The sequence below is a fragment of the Aedes albopictus genome, chromosome 2, assembly GCF_035046485.1.
Source record: "Aedes albopictus strain Foshan chromosome 2, AalbF5, whole genome shotgun sequence".
In the NCBI taxonomy this organism is placed as follows: Eukaryota; Metazoa; Arthropoda; class Insecta; order Diptera; family Culicidae; genus Aedes; species Aedes albopictus.
The window spans coordinates 296253262-296276124 of record NC_085137.1 but is presented as its reverse complement, the minus strand read 5'-3'; positions in this window follow the sequence as shown (position 1 = coordinate 296276124).

Genomic DNA, 22863 nt, shown 5'->3' with positions numbered 1-22863 from the left:
TGTTATCTGGCTTCCTTCCCTGTAAATTCGAGAAGTACCTTGCCGAAAGAAAATATTCTGTACTCCAAGTATTTCGAAGAATCATCTTTGCGCGTAAATACAACGCAGTAGACCTGGCCGCTTTGATGCACGTGTCATATCTATGATATGCTGCAAGCATCAATATTGACAAGAAAAGAAACACGATTGCTTTCCAGGGTGATTCCGTACTGGCTGGGTATGTATAAGATTAGATACGAGAAGTTACGATTTTTCAAAGATGCTTTGACTGTACCTTACTCAATTCAGATATCATAGAAACAATTTAGTAATTTTTTTTGTAAAAACAAACTTTAATCATACCGAGAATAATCTAAAAAAATGTAGTCGAGCTGCCAAGTTTCATCAATTAAAATAGGCGGTGTGCAGGATTGCCATATTGTAGGTTCCTCGTTATAGAAAAAGCAAGGTGTTGGATGTTAAATACATCAATTGTTGTATGAAGTGCCAAAAAGGAGAGTGGGCTCATTATGTACTTTGACAAATACGCAGTTTACTTCAAGCGCATAGAATCTGCTTCCAACAAAATATTCATATACCAGCATCCAAAGGATCGCAATATATATTAAGATTTGGATATCGAAAAGATGGATAATATTTTAGATAAAAATACAACCTACAAGTCATACAGTAAGCAACAAACACATAATTAAAAAAAAGATTGCTTGAATTTCGAGATTAAATACAATCATACATTATTGAGAAAACAATATCTTTAAACGCACCAAAACTGGTACAAATCTCCAAGGGAATTATTTATGTTAGTTCAATTTTTACTAACTGTTTTCAGTCTTATCCAAAACCCCTTCTTTTAAAATATGAGCACAGATTATTATACTGAATAAGATTTGCAATAACATCAATACACAAAATATTGCGATGATTTACAGAAGTGCAAAAAACCGATGGTACGGATAGAATAGAGACCACCGGTGCGCAAAGGCGAGCGATCATTATTTTACCCACATGGAAACGAACGACCGGTGCGAAAATGGGTGGATAACGAAATTAAAAATCGTTAACGACGTGCTGTTGCGTGTTTAGTATGAAGCCCACGAGTGGGCTTGGTCTTAGTGCCGTGCTTCAAGCTGGGCCGCCATACCTTAGTATGCACATAGCGACACTAGCCAGCAGCTTGCGCTCACTGGCGTATACCGCAGAGCAATTGGATATCATCCGAGACAGTGCCACTATAGCTGTGGAGGCTCTTTTACAGACGTAATCAACGTGGCTACCGAAGGTGAGCTTATTGTCAATCATCACGCCCAAGTGTTTTACGAAGCGCTTCGACGTGATAGTGCAATCGCCTACACTGATCTTCGCTTGCTGTTCCAATTTCCGGTTGTTCACAACCATTACCTCAGTTTTGTGGTGAGCCAACTCCAGTTTCCTATCCTCATCCACAATCTTGATCGAGTGGATGGTAGTCAACTTCACTTCTTCGATCGACTCACCGTAGATTTCGAGCGTAATGTCGTCAGCAAAGCCGGCAATCTCCACTCCCACCGGGAGCTCTAACCTCCTCGTCGTACATGAAATTCCATAACACCGGACCCAGGATGGAACCTTCCGGGACTCCTGAGGCTATGTCAAAGCACTTCCAACCCATCTCTGTGTCGTAAACTAGGACTAGATTCTGGAAGTAATTTCCGGGATTATTGTACAGCCACTACTGCACGGTAGCGAATCCCCCTTCTCTTACGATCGAGTGCTTTCCAGGCGGTTTTTGTACTACGTTCGATCTCCCTTTCCGGAAGCCGTACTGGCTAGTCAAGAGACCATTAACACCCTCGGTGTTCCTCAACATTCTATTGAAGATGATCTTTTCGAGCACCTTTCTTGCCGTGTGGATCAAGCATATTGGTGCATATGCCGGCGGGTCTCCGGGTGGTTTGCCCGCCTTCGGCAATAGAACCAGACTCTGCCTCTTCCATACTTCTGGGAAAACTCCCTCGTCCTTGCATTTCTGCATAGCAGACCTGATCATCTCGGGAGCCTCTGCAATAGTTACTTTTAAGGCCAAGTTTGAAACTCCATCCGGACCTGGGGCTTTACCTACGCTAAGGGACTTTGCAATCCTCGCCTCATCGCCAGCCCCAGTCCCCGGCTGTCCTACGAAATGACGTCAAGGATCATGACGCGGAAAAGCCCCTCGATGATCCCCTCCAACATATAAGGAGATTGCTCTGTAGGAGCCATTACACCTCTCGTCTTTTCCATCCCGATCTTGTAGGCATCACCGCACGGCTTCGCATTGGCACTCTGACAGAGACCCTCAAAACAGGACTTTGTGCTTGCCCTCATCTCGGTCTTCAGCGCGGCTTTTGCAGCGGCGAACATCACCCGCCGTTCGTTCCGCTCTTCTTCGGATCGTGTTCGCTGCATCCGCTGCCTAGCCCGTAGGCAGGCGCGGTACATGTCCACAATCGCGTCGGTCCACCAGTAAGCCGGTGGCTTTCCATTTCAAGGGTGGACCGCTACCATCTCGTCGCCGTCCAAACCAAGTAGGTTTCGCTCACGGTGGAGCGCCTCCCTAAATACCCCTTCGTCGAAGTATGATGTCTTCCACCTACGAGGGCTTGTTCTTGGCCTAGCCGCCTCTTTCTCTACCCGCTGCCTGTTGTTGTTGTAGTCGATACTGTAGCGAACCGCCAAGTGATCACTGTCTGGAACACCGTTGGGACTTCCTGAAGCCCCATGGACTGCCCCTTAAACCATTTGGAATGCCTTTGAAATCCCCTGAATCCCCCTGAGATCCTCTAGAAGTCTTGAACATCTAGGAATACTCCTGAGACCCCATGGAGCCCCTGAAGCTCCATGGGACGCCCCTAATATCCCCATGAACGTCTCCGAAACTCCCCGCAATCCCGTGGAGCGTTTTCAAAGCCTCCTGAGGCTTCATGAGATCCCCTAGAACACTCAGGAGTCGCTTCTGAGTCAATCTGAAACCCCTGAAGCCCCATGGGACACCCCTGAAACCACATATTTGAAACGATCTTGAAATCCCCTGAAAGCCCCTGAAGCCCCTTGAAAACGCCGGAAACGCTCATAAAACTCCTGTATCACCTTGCATACCCCTTGCAACCCCTGCAACACCCCTGAAACGCACTTGAAACCTCCTGCAACGTCTTAGAAACCCCCTGAAGCTCCCTGGGTTACTCCGGAGCAGAGATGCCAGATATACAGATTTTTCTGTATTATACAGATTTTTAGAGATTGATACAGACAGGATACAGAGTACAGAAAAAATACAGATTTCATGATCTTGATACAGATTTTTCCTTCACATATTATTTTTTCTCAAACATTCATGTAAGATGGAGAATAAAGTAATAAAAATTATTGAGAGTACAAACCCATTGAATTATATATATATTTTTTTACATTTTACCTCAATTTTCAATCATTTTATTACAGGAAATTTTTTCTTTAGAATTGAATTTAATAAAACAAATATTACGAAACATAAAACGCCCTAGATATGTAATAAGCATACGTTTTTTATGTTTTCATCACGTTGAAATCTTAATATTGTAATATAAAACTTTTTAACCTTCGCACAAAATGAAGTTTTTTAGCAAGTTTTTTAAGTGTAGAATTAGCATTTAAGTTAAAATACACGTTAATATAAACAAAAAAAGCAAGTTTTCAAAGATTATGTTAGTATAAGAAAAAATCGAATAAACTGTATCTTTGCTGATTTTTTTATGTGTATTGTTGTTTGCTTGACAATTTGCAAGAGTTGAGAATTTCCAGTGAAATATGATGATGTAAGGAAAATTTAAGCTTCAGTACATGAAAAATGAAATAAAAGTTGGAAACTTTGCTAAGCAAAAGACCTGGTTTTCTTTATGCTTTTCATTCTTATATGTTGAATGGAAATAATGAGAAAACTTACGAATAATGTTTTCGTTGTAAATGGAAAATAATGACAGTTTTTTTTTTAAATAATAATATCGAATCGAACCTGAAAAGAAATAGCCAGTACACACCTTTTCACACAACTATAAAATTGTGTTGAAGATAAACAATCGATAGAGCTTTTGGAAACTACAGAGTACGAATACAACCTGCAAAAATATTATGCATCGAATGTAGCAAAAGGAACACTTCATATGTGATGGAAATTGTTGAACATTCTCAACGTTACGGGGCTGTCCATAAACCACGTGGTCCTGAGGGGGAGGGGGGGGTCCGGCCAATGACCATTTTGTATGGACAAATCAAAAAATTTGTATGGACTAATGACCACGCGGGGGGGGGGGGTTGAAAAGTCCCAAAAAAATGACCACGTGGTTTATGGACAGCCCCTACCTTGCAGATGAAAAGAAAAGAATTGCGAACGCGAATTGAACTCAGGTTCTTTGGGTGTGAATATCACGCCCTAGCAATTTTGCCCATCTTAGCTTGTTGAAGCACAGAGAAGGCGGCATGAGAGGGGTTTTTTTCTAATTTCGGTAAAAGGCGGAGAGGCGTCTAGTGTATGGAACACCGGTAATGGGAAAAGTTTTTTTAAAGAAATTCTTGCAGGGATTCCTTGAGAAATGTTTAGAGGGCATTCTTAAGATATTCCTTGATAAGATTCTCCAGGAATTCCTTTGAATAGATTTCTATGGGTTCCTTCTTATACTCCAGCAAGAAAAACTTTACACACTCTTCTGGGGATTTGTTTAAAAAGTTATCGAAATTTTTTGTCGACGGATAACTCGATTGATATCTCCACGGATTCTTTAAGAAATTCATTCAGGAATATTTCCAAAGAATTTCTACGAAAATTCTTCAAGAAATACCTGAAGAATTTTTTTCTGGGACCTTTGCAAATGTTTTGTAATGCGTTCCACCAAGGATTTCCTGAAATGTTTCTCCGGGTACTTCTTCTATGATGTAAAAAAAGAAATTCAGGTTAAGTACTGTTCCTTTCAATTCCACTAAGAATTTGCATCCCTTGACAGATACATATTTCGACCTCAACTGTAAGGTCGTCTTCAGTGTCTCGCACTTGACTCGACTGGACTTGACTGAAGTCGAGTCAAGTACGAGATACCAGTTACAGTTGAGGTCGAAATACGTATCTGTCAAAGGATGCAAATTCATAGTGGAATTCAAAGGCACAGAACCCGATGTTCTTTTTACTTATCACTAACTTTACTTTATTTAAGAGTTAGATTTATTTAAGAATTTTCTGCTTAGATTTCTTTAGAAATTCGTATGTAAAGATATATCTATCTCCAGAGATTTCATCAAGATTTCAAAATTTAGAAGTTCCTTCATGGAGTATACCTGGAGAAAAAAAAAATCTGAAATTCTTCAAGTAAACTATTCACAAATCCTAGAGGTATTTGTTCGAAAACTCTTCCCAGGGATCTCCAAGATTTTTTGAGAAATTCGTTCAGTGATTCCTGCAGAAACTCCTTCATGCTTTTTGTAGAAAAAATGATAGACTTCTGAACTTTAGAAATAACTCTATCAATGCAAGAATCCTTGAGAAATTTCTGCAGTGATTCCTGGAAAATCCGTGGAGGAATTTCTAAATAAATCTCTTAAAAACAATGCAAAGGTACTTGTGGATTATTTTTAAGAAATCCTTCATTGAGTTTCTAAAGATTCCCTGGAGGATTGTCTGAAGGAATCCTTGGAAGAACTGCTGGAGGTACTTTTGAAGGATTTATCGAAAAAAAAAAACACTCGTGCAGTTTATGAAGAGATTTCTTGGAAGAATATTTTAGAGAACCAATAAAGAAATAAAAAAAGAGATTTTTCAAGGAATCTTTGAGAAACCTATAAGAACTGGAGAACCCTCTACAAATATACTTTGAAACATTTCTAGTAAAAAATCTTTGAATAAAGCTTATTAGTAGTTCCAAAGGATTCTCCCAACAATTGCTGCAGAACTAATTGTTGAGAAAACCTTTTGGAAAAAAAAATGAAAAAAAACCCTTAAGAAAGGTCTAAACAAATCCAAAGCAATGCCTAGAGGAAAACTTCAAGGAGCTATTGGATAATCTCCTGGAGGAAATTTACAGAAAAATCTTTCGTGAATTTCTAGGGGAATTTCCAAAAAAATCCCGAGAAAATTTCTGAAAAAATGGAGTAATCCTTTAGGTAGAAATTCTAGCAAAAATGTCTAGAATGGTTCTTGAAGATTATTTTTTATAATCTCTCTATTTTTGTGTATTTTAACTTATGCTAGTTCTTCATACAAACTGAAAGTTTCTTAATTTCTGTTAGAATCTCTGAATGTTTGTTAAAGAAAAATATTTCCTGGAATTGCATTTTTCAACATACGTGAGAAGAAATTCATGGAGAAACCCATGGAGAAATTCATTGATAAATTTTCGGAGAAATGCTATAGAAAAACTGCCGGAAAAAAATTTGGAGGAGTTTCCCCAAAAATATTTAAAAAAAATATATTAAGAAATACAAGCATAGCTTATGTAGCAATCCCTGAAGAAATTTTCGCTTTAATCCTTTAAAGAATCCCATGAGGATTTTTGAAAAGAAGTTCGCGGAAACCCATGAACCAGTTTCAGGATATTTTTTGAGAAACTCCCAGGAAAGTCCCAGGGAAAATTCTTGAAAGAACCCCTGGAGAAATTTTCACAGAATACCGGCGACGTGAAAGTTCAGAATTATTATTAGCTTTATTTACGAGGCTTTCAGCCCTAGGCTGGTTCGCCTCGGAAACGAGTTCAGAATTATTAAGAATAGACATATTTTTTTTACTATTCAAAACCATAACGTTCTGCTATTTACAACGTTTAGTGAAAACTTACTACACATAGAAAATGTTCGATGTTGTTTACATGTTGAACCCACAGATTTCTAACAGGGTCTGACAGGATTTACGAAAATTTGGTGTTTTGTTGGCTTTCAGTCACAGTTTCTAAATACAGACAAATACAGATTTTCTAAAATCCTGATACAGATTTTTGGAAAAATCATCTGGCATCCCTGCTCCGGAGACCCCTTCAAATCCCTGGATCACTCCTGGATCCCCTGGAACACACCTGAAACGTCCATAAAACTCCTTGAAACCCTCTGGAACACTCCTGAATCCTCATGAAAACCCATGAACCGCTCCTGATACGCTTCAGAACATTCCTGGAACGTTCTAGAACATGGTTTCCCAAATTGTGGGTCGCGACCCCCCCCCGAGGGGTCGCCAGTCTTCATCCAGGGGGTCGAGAGGGACAATAAAATATTTCACTGTAAGAGACAACAAATGAGGGAATTTCTATGGGGGTTCGCGAAAACTACGTCTGGTGGCAAAAGGGGGTCGTGCGACCTGAAAGTTTGGGAACCTGGAACATGCCTGGGATGCCCCTGAAATCTTTAACATTCTCAAAAATCTGATAGTCATGCTAAGGGGCCATGCACAAATTACGTCACGTTTTTAGGGGGAGGAGGTAGGTTTGCATAACATGACGACTCATACAAAAAAAATTTGAGGTCTCATACAAAAGTGTAACTTGGGGTGGAGGGGGGTTGATACGGTCGATTTTTGCGTGACATAATTATAAGGAACTGTTCATAAACCACGTAGACCAAAATTTGGCCATCTCAGACCCCCCTCCCCCCTCGTAGACTTTTGTCCATACACAAATTTTGAAATTTGTATGGAGCGTAGACTTTGGCCAGACCCCCCTCCCCCCCAAAAAGTCTACGTGGTTTATGAACGGCCCCTAATTTGTGTATCACCCCTAACAGTTTAAGTTGTGGTAGTGTTCAACAATTGGGGCATGTATACATGATGGAAGTGTGATGCAAGAAATGAAGTGCACATCTATCCAACGAGGCTTGCCGAGATGGATTGAGATAACGAGTTAAAAAATCTAGTTTTGCAACGAGTTGCCCACAGAAGTCATATTCGAGCTGTTCAGAGGGTGCAGGAGCATTAGCTGAAACTACGGAAGACTCGAAAAATAGTTAAAATTGTGTTACAATTACTTTACGGCACACTTGCAACGGTGTTAAAATTTAGGCCATTTTCATACGTCAGGCAATTGATAAGTAGAATTTTTCACAATGCAATTGTATAATAGTTATTTATGCAACAAGTTGCAAAATGATGATTTTTTCAGCACGAGTCGTACATTTATCCAACGAGGCTTGCCGAGTTGGATAAATATGACGAGTGCTGAAAAAATCGAGTTTTGCAACGAGTTGCATACAACATTTTTTGTAATTACGAAAAATTCCCGTTCCGGATAATCTATCTAGCTACACATGCATGAAATCAGGAGGAACCACGTGGAAGCATCCATGTGCACCGGCGCAGTTTTTTGTTCGATCAGGTAGGCTGTGGTGCAGAAGGTGTCACAAATTTTCATGTTCCCGTCGTCGTCGTCGTCGTCGTCAATCAGCAACATGAGAAGGAGCAAAAGTAGCTTCTGCTGCTGCTTCTGCACTTCATCAACGGCCCGAATCGGAACGTGGATAGTCCTGATTTGGATTCGAGCTGCTAATTAGATGTAGGAGCAGCAGCTGTGTCTACGGAAAACGCGGTAGTGAGCAAAATGTATGTGCTGGCAAAAGTGCCGAAAAGTGCTACTTTTCAGCACTTTTAAGAGTGCCGAAAAGTAGTACTTTTCGGCACTTTTGCTTTAGTGGAGAAAAGTAGGCCGTTTTATCGTTGCAACCGCGAGTGAAAAGTAGGGCAATAAGCAACGTAATTACAAAAAAGTATTTTTTAAGAATGTAAAAGTGTAAAGAACATCCTCCCAGTTCTTATAACTATGGTGTGACTTTGATATTTATGGTCAAGTTGGCAGCCAAACTTATTTCGTAACAGCAATGTCTTAAAATCGATTCTAAGAATTGTGCAGTTCATGTCATCACTTTTTTAACCAATTTTGTTTAATGGAAAGTATATATGATTTGTATCATTTGTCACTTATGTATACGCATCTGCATTAGCCGTTAACATTGAACGAGTATTACTCAAGTTCGATTTACACTAAGATTTTTAGAAACTGTTCTACATTTGGGTAGCGTATTGACGAATAAACCTAATGCACAAAGAACAATCAGTTCGTCAGCCCACCGAAAGAGTTTTCATTGCTCACTTTTACTTTGCTGCAGAACTGTAGTTATTCTAATTGCAGAAAACGATAACATTTATGTTAGATTTACAATTTTATCATCAAACTTAACCGTTTCCTATGGAGAATACACGCATGCATAAATCGATGAACGACATCCAGCTACGACAAGATGTGATCAAAGACAGCAAAAATGATACAATCTTCTTCAAACCACTACTCTCCTGCACGATGACGATCGTCTCTAGTGGCAAAGTTTTTTTAACGCTTCCATCCCTCCCCGTGCTCGGTTACCTGCGACGATACTTCCGAATACCGTGAACTGAATTTACCTTCTGGCGAAAAATACATCATTATTTTCTCCTCGTCGCCGCGCAAGCAGGGAAAAGGATAATGCCGAAGGATGGAGAAGATACAAGTAAAAGGATTCCGCAGCGCAGCAGCGACTGGCAAAAGGGGTTGAAGACGAACTCTTCAATGACAGTATCATCCCTATATTATGCATATACGGGGTCATCTTTTGCATATATTTAATTTGGGATATGTAAAAAAGGGTAAGATTTTCCCAGGATCTTCCGAGGTGAAGAAAAAGAATACGCTGCTGGGCGAGGAAGAGTGCCATTAAAATAGAAAGGGTAGTGGAAGAGCTGCATGTGAGGAAATTTTAATATCCTTGCGCAAACAGAGCTTGCAGCGCACCGTGGCAAGATTAATGTACCTCGCCAGTAGCGGAAAAGGGAGCTGTTCGTTCTTCAGGAGCGAGCGAAATAGAACAATAACAAAAAGGATGAGGCACCTTTTTGCATACAACCTGGAGGAATCTTCAACCGTTTTTTACACGCTCATGCAAATAAATCGATAATTCATTGTATTTGCTTTGGAACGGTGCAAACTATCTGTCATTTCTTGGCGGGGTCCTTACAAGGAAGTGAACCGATCGGGTGCGGTCGATGGGAAAATTATAATAAAATTTGCAAACCGTTGAACGTCGTGATGGAACAGATGCACTTTTAGCCGCGGTTCAGGTAGCGAATCTGAAGCCGTTGAAAGGAGATGCACCACATTTTTCGGTTGATTTAAAGAGAAATTGTCAGTTGAGAGGAAGGTGATTTTTAAAGGGAAAAAAGGATTAATTGAAGATCCTTCAACGTATCGTTAAGGAAAGGGTATTTAAATTAATCGATTCTGCAACGTATTTTTGCATATGCTCGAATGGCTGTAACGGTTTCCTGTTTTGGCGCAAAACGCCATTTTTAAAGGGACGCCGTCGATGTGATTTAAATTGCTCAGACTGGCAGATATAAATCTAATCAGAATGCTAGATATCAGGAAAAAGAATGACTTGAATAAATGTAATTCTTATATTTTGATCATCAAGCATAATGAAATTTAATCTTGGTATAACATTTTTTATTTTAATTTATTATTCTACTTAGTTCTAGTTGTCATCCAAATCCGTTAGAATTTGAATTTTGTATTGAGAATAGAAAAAAAACATTTTTAGCAGTTTTTTTTTTGTGAGAAGCTTTTTGATCCATATAATCTATATATATAAAAATGAGTTTGAAGTTCCTTTGAGGCAACAAAACTCAAGAACGATTAAACCGATCAGCATGGCTCTTGCATGGTTCGATTTGTATTCGTGGTGGCTGTGTTTATATGTACAAAAAGTTAAAAAAATCAACTAGAAAAATAATAAAATTGATCAAGTACTGGGTTTTCATGAGCTGGGTAGGAAATCAACACGATCGAAATGAAACCAATCTAGAGTGCGGTGCTATTTTGAGCTCAACAGTTGTCAAACCACCACAAAACGGCAGGACGAAGTTTGCCGGGACAGCTAGTTTCAGATAATTCCAAGCCAAAGCCTCAGAAACACCGGAAAATGTTGTCGAAGATGATCTGGATAGGTAGTCCGCCGTTAGTTTTTGCCGTACCAACATGAGCGTTTCACTTCCTTCTTGTGAGCCGGGCTACAGTATTGGTTCCAAGTGTTTTCACTCGATCAATCTTTATTCAGGCGACATCTGTGAACCACTACTTACTCTGAGTGCCTAGTTCACCTAAATTATTCTAACCGGTGGCGGAGAAGGCGTTATTGATGGTACTCATTGATCTCTGATGCTGTCACCTTCTGTAATATTCGCAGCACAGTTCTCCAACTCTTCGATGAAGATTCTTTTCACCGCAGCAACTTCCAGTAGGCGTGTGTTGAACAGGTGCTCGATATTCTCCTCTTGTCGTTGAATTACCTATACCAAAGCGCAATCGGATCCTGCTGATCAGATGATGATGGTCGGTCGCAATTTCGGCGCTTCGTTTGTTCCGTGCATCAAAATAGCTCCGTATCGATTCCCGGCTGATGCAGATTGCAGATCATTGATGTACTCGTTCAGGTCGAAATCTATTCATTATAATAAGTATATATATAAAAATGAGTTTGAAGTCCTTTTGAGGCAACAAAATTCACGAACGGCTGAACCGATCAGGATGACACTTGCATGGTTTGATTCGTATTCATGGTGACTGTGTTTATAAGTTAAAAACAGTTTCAAAAATGAACCTTAAAGTAAGAAAATTGATAAAGTAGGGTGCCTGTACCAGTTATCGCACTAGCTAAGGAAAACTATTTCTACAAAAATAAGAAGAAGACCGACGAATGTCATCGATATGTCAAATGATAGATTAGTCTTCATACTTTACAGGAAAAATATAAAAACCGAGCCAAAACTACTTTTAGTATTTATTGCGGCGTGTGCCAATGATAGGAACCCTGTACCAGTTATGGACATATTTGTTAATTTCGATTCCACTTCGCACTATTTACATGCATTTCTCACGGGGTTAGCCATAACTGGTACACTATGGCCAAATAGGGTGGAAGGAAGCCGAAAAGTTAAGGAAAATTAATTATTTCTATCATAATTTGAGCAAATTGTGAAGTTAGAATGATTACAACCGTCTTTTGTGATCGTGATCTGTTGTTCACGATTTTTTTCTTGTAGATTTGCATCATTAAAGAATGAAAATCAACTATGGCGAATTTGAGGTACTATAGCCATAACTGGTACACTGAGCCTACTGATTTTTTATGAGTTGGGAAGCAAATCAACACGATCGAAATTAAACCAATCTAGAGTGCGGTGATGTTATGAGCTCAACAGTTGTCAATCCACCACAGCTTGGCAAGACAACGTTTGCCGGGACAGCTAGTACTTTATATTATGTTGTACGTATAGCTCACGGTGTACAACATTTAGAAGGTGATGTGATATCTTCCGGAAAACTGACAGTTTTTTGATGACGTAATTGAAATCGTTCAGATGCGATCTAGTACTCCACATCAATTTGATCATGTGAAGAACGATTAGAATAACGTCACATGTTTACATCCAAAATGTATGTTTACATAGGTTACTAGCCTGCCTTGTGACATTTATGCCGTGTTATAGCTTTTCGGGAGTTCCACATTGCTCCATCTGAAATGTGTAACGTTTTGACGTTTTTATTCTGTTTAAGTAAAATAAAATTTGAATTCAGTTAGATTAAATTGTTATATTTTTTGAATATTCCGATTTTGATTTTAAGATTTGTTTTTTTTTTATAATTCATTATTAGTTTTCATGATTATTTTAGTTAATTTGTAGCTTTTGACGTTTTTATCTTTTTTAAGTAAAATCTCATTTGAATTAGATTCGTTGACTTTGAGTTTGAACCGTTTCCATTCGTAGAGATTATCCGTTTCATGTAAGGTTTGTGACTAGGCTAAGCTAATGACGATTCATGTTACATATCAAACGAAAAACAAAGAACATTAGAAACAAATTCACTTCAAAAACACCAATTTACTAAACTACAACTCTAAGAAGCACTACACACCTTTAAAAATGACAAACTGGGAGAAGGTCGCCGAAGCTCACTTCTGTTCACCAGCCGACTCTAACTTAAAGTGATGGAGTCAAGTCGAATTCCCTAGTCAAGTAAATTTCCTTCTATTGAAGCAGTCGTCTATTTAATCTAAAAACTATTATATACAAGTGCGCCAAATTCAAATCGCACATGGCCGTAAAAACTATTTAACGCCATCGAAAAAGTCCTATAATTATAGGACTTTTTCGATGGCGTTAAATAGTTTTTACGGCCATGTGCGATTTGAATTTGGCGCACTTGTATATAATAGTTTTTAGATTAAATATAATATAGTTTTTAGATTAAATATAAAAGTCCTATAATTATAGGACTTTTTCGATGGCGTTAAATAGTTTTTACGACCATGTGCGATTTGAATTTGGCGCACTTGTATATAATAGTTTTTAGATTAAATAGACGACTGCTTCAATAGAAGGAAATTTACTTGACTAGGGAATTCGACTTGACTCCATCACTTTAAGTTAGAGTCGGCTGGTGAACAGAAGTGAGCTTCGGCGACCTTCTCCCAGTTTGTCATTTTTAAAGGTGTGTAGTAGCGTGGTTCAAAAAATCGTTTTTGCTCCACACCGCTTATTCGATTCCTAACCAAATTATATGCCTTCTCACAAAATTTGAGCTCATTTGGTTGAAAATTAAGACTGCACAAGCCCATCAAAGTTTGTATGGGAATTACTATGGGAAAACGAGGTTTTTCATTCAATCAACCATAGCATTTCCCCAAGTGCCCTAGTGGGTTAGTCGACCCTTGGTCATACTAGGCAACTCTATCAGCTACAACTTTGCCGAAGACCGCATTTAAATCGGACGCCTCATCAATTAGTTGCCGATTTTTATCCAGAATCGAAATCTTTACTCATGATGGTTAAACTATTCGGTGGGCATCACTGCATTCTGCAGTCGAACATAGTAGCCATGATTTCAGTGTGCTATCTTTGGCGCCATATGCAGCAATGTTGCCTGCTGGGAAGCTGGAGGATCATAGCTAAAGTTTGCCCAGTTGGATACAAATCGATAACTAATTAATGAGGCGTCCGATTTGAATGCGGTCTTGGGCAAAGTTGTAGCTGATAGAGTAGTCTAGTATGACCAAGGGTCGACTAACCCAATAGGGCACTTGTGAAAATGCTACGGTCGATTGAATGAAAAACATCGTTTTCCCATAGTAATTCCCATACAAACTTTGACGGGCTTGTGCAGTCTCAATTTTCAACCAAATGAGCTCAAATTTTGTGAGAAGGCATATAATCTGGTTAGGAATCGAATAAGCGGTGTGGAGCAAAAACGATTTTTTGAACCACGCTAGTGTGTAGTGCTTCTTAGAGTTGTAGTTTAGTAAATTGGTGTTTTTGAAGTGAATTTGTTTCTAATGTTCTTTGTTTTTCGTTTGATAGCTTGAATTTGTGGATTTTGTCGCCAGGGGCAGACACTCTGTTCCCTGAGCGCTTGTTGTTTCAAAGGTAATTATAAAAGTGAATTCGTTTAGTGTATATTGTTTTAATTTGTGTTTCTTCTTTGGACCTCAGCGTTCAAAGACGCTTTTTATTTTGGGCTTTAAGCCATTTTTGCTGCCACAATGCTCGTCCTCGCCCGCCAGTTATTGGCAGTTAAACGGAGTACAGGGGAATTATTTCCGGCCTACCTGCGTGCGGCGACGCACGATCGGGCAGAGTACCGGACCGCCGACGCCCCTCCGCACCTATAGTCCGGCGAATGTTTAGGACAGCGATCTAACGTCGACGATTGGCCAGGAGAAACCACCGTCGACGAACAAACCCTGCGCAGGTATGTCACTCATGGCCATGAATACACACACACAACACACATACATTTTGACGATCCTTCGTGAAAAATAATATACACTAAACGAATTCACTTTTATAATTACCTTTGAAACAACAAGCGCTCAGGGAACAGAGTGTCTGCCGCTGGCGACAAAATCCACAAATTCAAACTATCAAACGAAAAACAAAGAACATTAGAAACAAATTCACTTCAAAAACACCAATTTACTAAACTACAACTCTAAGAAGCACTACACACCTTTAAAAATGACAAACTGGGAGAAGGTCGCCGAAGCTCACTTCTGTTCACCAGCCGACTCGAACTTAAAGTGATGGAGTCAAGTCGAATTCCCTAGTCAAGTAAATTTCCTTCTATTGAAGCAGTCGTCTATTCAATCTAAAAACTATTATATACAAGTGCGCCAAATTCAAATCGCACATGGCCGTAAAAACTATTTAACGCCATCGAAAAAGTTCTATAAGATATGTAACATGAATCGTCATTAGCTTAGCCTAGACACAAACCTTACATGAAACGGATAATCTCTACGAATGGAAACGGTTCAAACTCAAAGTCAACGAATCTAATTCAAATGAGATTTTACTTAAAAAAGATAAAAACGTCAAAAGCTACAAATTAATTAAAATAATCATGAAAACTAATAATGAATTATAAAAAAAAAAACATATCTTAAAATCAAAATCGAAATATTCAAAAAATATAACAATTTAATCTAACTGAATTCAAATTTTATTTTACTTAAACAGAATAAAAACGTCAAAACGTTACATCACACCACCCAGTTTTATGAAAATTTGATCAGAGAAACTGATCAAATTTTCATAACTCACAAAATACTCAAAAAAAAAAAACTGCACAGTTGAATCAAACTTAACGTAAAACACAAAACTTATGTCCAGTTTACATTGATGGTCATAGAGCAATTAACAACACAGAACGACTCGAACACGACTACCACGAAGGGAATTCTCCACTGTCAAACAACTTACATAATCGTTACTCGTTCAACGATTACCACAATGGGAACTCCTCAATGTCAATAAACTTACATAGCCGTGATCTTAACGTAACGGAACTACAGTTAGTTGCATCATCAACGCCTTCGTTGACGCATTCGCAAATCTAACTGTTTAAACTCGGATTATCAGAGTCCATCAGCTCATTGCGTCTGACCTCCCTGATTCTCCTTAATACCCCGGACAGACATGTGATACGAGTGTGATTCCTGTACAACGGTACGCAGTGTCAAGAAAATTTTAGCAAGACTGACTTGAACTGAGAGAATTTTCAGTATGGCACTCATTTCAAGCGCAATTGTACAGTGATTCTTGTATCACATGTGTGTCATAAGTATAACGTAACGGAACTAAACCGCAGCCGATTGCACCATCAAAGCTCTGTTTGACTCATTCGCAATCGAACGCTGCATAAACGTAAGCAGAAATAAATTCCAAACATCAAACTTAATTTGACAAAACTCAGAATCTGCTTAAAAATATCGAACAGCTCTATGTAAACATCGAATGTAAACTGACAGCATAAAATCTTGCATGCAAGTTCTACTACCAACTGTAACGAAACGTACTGTCAACGCGAGTGACATTCGCGCTGTCACTGACGCGAGACGAAACGGAACGGGTAAAGAAACGAAAAACAAAGAACATTAGAAACAAATTCACTTCAAAAACACCAATTTACTAAACTACAACTCTAAGAAGCACTACACATTTTTAAAAATGACAAACTGGGAGAAGGTCGCCGAAGCTCACTTCTGTTCACCAGCCGACTCTAACTTAAAGTGATGGAGTCAAGTCGAATTCCCTAGTCAAGTAAATTTCCTTCTATTGAAGCAGTCGTCTATTCAATCTAAAAACTATTATATACAAGTGCGCCAAATTCAAATCGCACATGGCCGTAAAAACTATTTAACGCCATCGAAAAAGTCCTATAAGATATGTAACATGAATCGTCATTAGCTTAGCCTAGACACAAACCTTACATGAAACGGATAATCTCTACGAATGGAAACGGTTCAAACTCAAAGTCAACGAATCTAATTCAAATGAGATTTTACTTTAAAAAAAATAAAAACGTCAAAAGCTACAAATTAACTAAAATAATCATGAAAACTAATAATGAATTATAAAAAAAAAACAAATCTTAAAATCAAAATCGAAATATTCAAAAAATATAACAATTTAATCTATGGGCCCATATAGCCGAGGCGGTAAACGCACGGGTATTCAGCATGACCATGCTGAGGGTGACGGGTTCGATTCCCGGTCGGTCCAGGATCTTTTCGTAAAGGAAATTTCCTTGACTTCCTTGGGCATAGAGTATCTTCGTACCTGCCACACGATATACGCATGCAAAATGGTCATTGGCAGAGGAAGCTCTCAGTTAATAACTGTGGAAGTGCTCAAAGAACATTAAGCTGAGAAGCAGGCTTTGTCCCAATGAGGACGTTACGCCAAGAAGAGAGAGAGAAGAGAACAATTTAATCTAACTGAATTCAAATTTTATTTTACTTAAACAGAATAAAAACGTCAAAACGTTACAAATGCATTGCCCATGCTGTGGTGATAACCAACTCCCTAATGAATGGCTATAATTAACAAATTATAAAACCAGTCACAATAAATGTAGCAAACACTCCTAGCAGGTCGAATCAGCGAACCGGACAGCAACTCGGACGACGACGGAGACAATAGATCACTTAGTTGACATGGTTCATGGTATCAATCTGACGCGTCGAGGTATGAAACGTGTAGATCCGACGTCGTCGTCCGCTCGAGAGTGACCGAAAAAGCTGTCTCCACTACTGCTGCCATGTGAAGCTCAGGTCAGCGAAGATAATTACACATTCCGTTAATTTGGCTGAATTAGATTCGAGAGTGGCAATTGAGACTGCGACTTGCTCGGGAGTAATCGTACAGACGACGACGACGCATGGTCCGCCTATCATAAATTAAGCCATAAAACCTGTGTGCCATGCTTGCACACAAAACTATTTTCGTACCTCTCTCGAAACAGACCCTAAAAACAACGGCCGTATCATCGCATCGCATCGTGTGACACACGCTGGCAGCTTCAACGAGCGGAACCTCGACGATTCGATGCGATGGTCATTGGAAGGTACCGGGGGAAAAAGTGCGATGAGAACGGTAGTTGGTGGCCCGAGAAGCTCGCAGAACAAAAATTTAATCAAAGCCAAGTATTTAATTGTCACTAAAATTGTGATTTATAATTTCCTCTTGGATTGTTTGCGCTACCCAGTCAGTGGAGTGTTGCAAGTGGCGTGTAGAGCGCGGGTTAGGAACAGAATTAGGCAAGCCGGGCAATAATGGAGAAAGGCGCACAACATCTTGTCATCTTCACGCTAATTTGCGCCGGATTGCGTGGCCTGAAATGGTTCCATTCCAGCACTATCCAGTCCACCTGGTTTAGGGCGTGTGATATAGTTTGTTGCGCTTGTTTGATAAAAATGTACATAGTCCGCAGATTGAATATCTATTAGTATACATATTTATTATTCACTGTTAATTTTAGTGCCAACAAATCTCTCTGTCAACGGACGATTCTAATGGAACTAAATATTTTATGCTTTTACCTTCACGATTCAACCAAATAACGTTTGGTTGTATCACTGTTGATGAATCCTTTTTCAAATAAACATAATTTGGTGCATGAATATTAACCTTCCAGCGCGCGTGGCATCAAATAACCAAAACTGCACCGCGCTGACGCTGTATACGACGAACGAGGTTTTTTGGAAGTGTTGTACTTTTTACAACAGCGCGCGTCCTGCAAGGTTAAACCCAAATGAGCGTGCAATATCTGGAACTGTTCCGAAGGGGGCCGGATCATTACGTCCCGGATCAATATCTCGGTCTTTATGCAGCGTTTTTATGCTAAATACGGTTAAAAGCCAGGATGCGTCATAAAATTATATGCCCTCTTTCCTAGGGATTTGAGATGTATCTGTATGTTATACCAAGAAAAAATGCGTCATAAAGACCTGGAAGATTAAGGTCTTGGACATTACGACCTAAGGGATCAAATTTTAACTCACGTCGACCCCAGTTCGCAACGCATATCGCTTGTGATAAGACGTGCTTTTTTCGCTGGCTCGATTAAACGCGTCATTTTATTCGTTTGTGCTGTGGCACGGTTTTAACCGTTTTTTAATTTGTCTGTGGTGTCCCCGGTGGACCCAGTTTGTGTCCGTTTAGTGACCTCGTGCCAAATTAGTGCGTTTAACTAGGACTAGCAACTAGTTAAGTACGAATAACACTCCGCGTTTTCTCGCGGGCCCCCTACGACCCGAAGATACTGGGCTAGGGGGTGAAGGAAGAAAGTGAAGCGTCACGGCCGACGCGAGTTTTAAAGTGGCCATTCCAAGGCCTATCCTGTGAATAGCAGTGTAAAGTGCCGCGTCTTCTCGCGGGCCCCTTGCGCCCAAGCTACTGGGCAAGGGGGTGAAGGAATAAGTGGGCTTCTTGCCATACGTTACCTGGAGTCCGATACCTACCTCGGTGAAGTGCGTCGCAAACCCCCTTCTACCCTAGCATACCGGGGAAGGGGGAGTGCGGAGTGTCGGCAAGGCCCTAGTGCCTGGGCCATAGTGGATCTTGGTGGCAGTGACCAGGCCTCAGGCCAAGTGGGGAAAAGTGTCGCCTAATACAGACCTGCGAGGCGGAAGAAAAAGTGCGAAGTCGAAGAGCATTGAAGAGACCTTTGTGCGGGGAGTGGAAAGGGGAAAGTGATACCGCAGCTTGGTGTTAAAGGAAGAGTACGCGGCGCCCTAGTAGGCAGCGCCAGAAGTCGCGGTCTAAAAAGAAACGCCGGCCATCCTTTGTTGGCCCTAACAATAGCGAAGAAGAACAGTGCAAGTGACTAGTGTCCCTCTTGTCATCCTCCTACAAGGAGTCGGTGGCCAGGGGCAGAGAGGGCTACCCAATAACCCCCCCATAGTGTGTCTGAAAAGGACAACACTACAACGTTTATTTGGAACAGTGTGCGGTAACTCATCTCCTAGACGAAGAATAGAAGACTTCCTTGACGGGCACTCACAGAGAGGGAGTGCCCCTGGTGAAACTCTCCGAAGATCGGCACTCATCCGGTCGGTTCAACTCGTCTGGTACGACGAAGCAACTGGTAAGTCCTAGCACCTCCTTAACGTCCGGGGGCCGCCATGGCGGCGAGTGGGTGGGGTCCTCCCCCTAACTCCTGGGGGGACAGACCTCCCGATACGGCAGGCAATTATGTGGATGGTTCTTTCGCTGGCCCAACGCTGCCAGCCTACATGGACCACGAGCAACTACATGGAGAGCTGCACCTGCTCCGGATATCCGGGGTAAACGGGCCGCTCCCAAATGCACCTTTCATGATCCGCCGTTCCATACAAAATTTCGTTGGGAGAATTGAAGGTGCCTTCCCGGAAGCCAATAGGGCATCCTACGCCCTTAAAGTTCGCTCAGAGCAACAATTCAACAAGCTGCTAACCATGACCGCCCTTATGGACGGAACTCCAGTAGCCGTCGCCGAACACCCCACACTAAACTCCACCCGATGCGTTGTCAGCTGTCGCGATGTCATCAGCTTCCCAGAAAACGAGCTCCTGGAAGAATTAAAGGATCAAGGCGTTAAAGAGGTGAGGAGAATCACGAGGAAAGCTGGCGCGGAAAGGGAAAACACCCCCGCCATCATTCTTACCTGCCGGGGGACAATAATGCCGGAGCACATGGATTTTGGTTTTATCCGATGCCGTACACGCCCCTATTACCCGAGCCCAATGCAGTGCTTCAACTGTTGGGCCTTTGGGCATACCAGGCTCCGGTGCCGGAGCAAGAACCCAATTTGTGGCAAATGCTCGGAAGAGCACCCAATCGCTGAAGATCGTACCTGCAACAAAGATCCTTTTTGTAAGCAGTGTAACAGTACCGATCACCAAATATCAAGCCGCAGTTGCCCTCAATACCGGAAAGAAAATGCAATTCAAAGGGTAAAAGTCGACCAAGGCGTTTCGTACCCGACTGCCCGCAGAATCGTGGAACAGAACACCGGAGGTCGGACATACGCAAACACAGTCGACGCCGCCAACCAAAGCGAGTTGGCGCGGCTGAACGAAAAAGTCGACAAGTTAACTGGTATTGTGGAAAGAAAGGATACGGAAATTGCGGAACTGCGAGCGGCCCTCACCGCACGCCAGGCACAGCCGGCTCAAATCGAAGAGATTGAAGCCCTTAAGGCCTTAGTTAAGCAGCAAGCTAAACAAATCGAAGCTCTCACCGAGCAACTCACTGTTTTCCTCAGAATGGTAATGCCTGCCGGACAAGTATCCTTTCCCAAAACCATACCGACCGCTACCACCCCGAAAACAGCAGATAAGGAAACCACCAGTGCAACCTCGGAGAAGGAACAACAAGCCTCCACTCCCGCAGAAGAAGACCCCTATTTGGACGAGATCTTCTCCGATTCAGACGTCACCCCCGACACCAGCCCAAACCTAACCCCCACCAATGACACCCCTCGACCCCAAAACTCGCAAAAATCCCAGAAAATAGGCAGTCCTCAGGCTGCCCTTCAAAAAACGCCAAAGAGACCGCTCACTGCCGGATCGGAACTCCCTCTGGCCCAGCGGTTCAAAAAGTCAAAGCACAAAAATACCTCGAACGGACCCGGAACTCTCGGTAAGCGTTAGGCATCGGTTTCCATACCAACCTGCTTTCAGACCCAGCAACGTCAACGGTAATGAAAATGGTAAACGGAAAAACACCACGAAAGGAACTAGCAGTCCGGGCACCGGCCAATTGGAAGCCCTATGGGGACCAGTATGGTCGGATTGCCCCGGGCACCAGACAACCAAATCGACAAACCCAAGTCCCACCGATCATCGGGGCGCCGCCCAACCGGAAGCCATCTGGGGACCGGCATGGGCGGGTCGACCCCGGTATCGGCTGGGTGAACGTAAGATACCAAACAGCGAAATAACCAAACCCGAGGAAGAGAACGAACCAGAATCCAGAAAAACCGAAACTAGAAGCAGGCTGAAGGGCACCGGTGGGCATTCCCGAAGGGAAGTCCGGGATGTAAGGCCCACCCCAACAACACAACACACAGGAAAAACAAGAGGTAAAGCCACTGGGAGCACGGGCGACGGCCAACCGGAAGCCGAACGGGGACCGGAATGGCCGACCCGACCTGTGCACCAGGCCGGCGAAACCGGAAGAAGCGACCAGATTAACCACACCCAGATATGCGCATGGCTGGACAAACCCGAAGACGTTACCCCGCTCGTAGGATGTTCAAACAGAGCTCTATCGATATGGCAAACTTTCCCTAGAAAGGGGCGAAAGGGCACCGGGGGGCATCCCCGATGGGAAGTCCGGGGAGTAAGTCCCACCCAACACTTGCGACCACTCCTCTTACACCCATCGAAACACGAAACTTGGATGAACTGCAAAAACGAGAACCAAAAGGAAATCTGGAATCCCAGTAGCGGCAGGAGCTGCTGCTATATAAGGTACTTGGACCAGCACAGTGAACTCACCCACAAGAAGAATACCGTCATCAGGAGAGAGCCTCCTAAACAGTTTAACCCAAACCGCCGCCGCATCCCCAGTCAAAAAACGGGTCTGGAGCCTGCACCTAGGTGCAAGCACGCCAGGACCCTCAAAGCAAGGCCGGCATCTGCCTCCCCTCGATGCCCCAGAGCCATCGACCGGGAGTCTCGGACTGGCCAACCAGTTCACACATTCTCCCAATGGAATCTCTAAAAGTCAAAAAAGAAATGGAATCACTGTCTGCGGAGGCTCTTCCAAAACCCGATCGGCCAACGAGAAGGAACAACACCGGAAACAACCTTGACCCAAGGTGGAGTGAGAAACCAGTCAGCAGGCCAGGTTACCAACAACTGCAAAAGGATCAACCAAGGTTCAACGACAACGGCCAAAACCTCGCTCGTACTGGGCTGGAAAATCACAGAACCGGAACGAATATCAACCCCAAAGATCTGTCTGGGCACCCTGGGCCCACTAGCCCAGGTGGT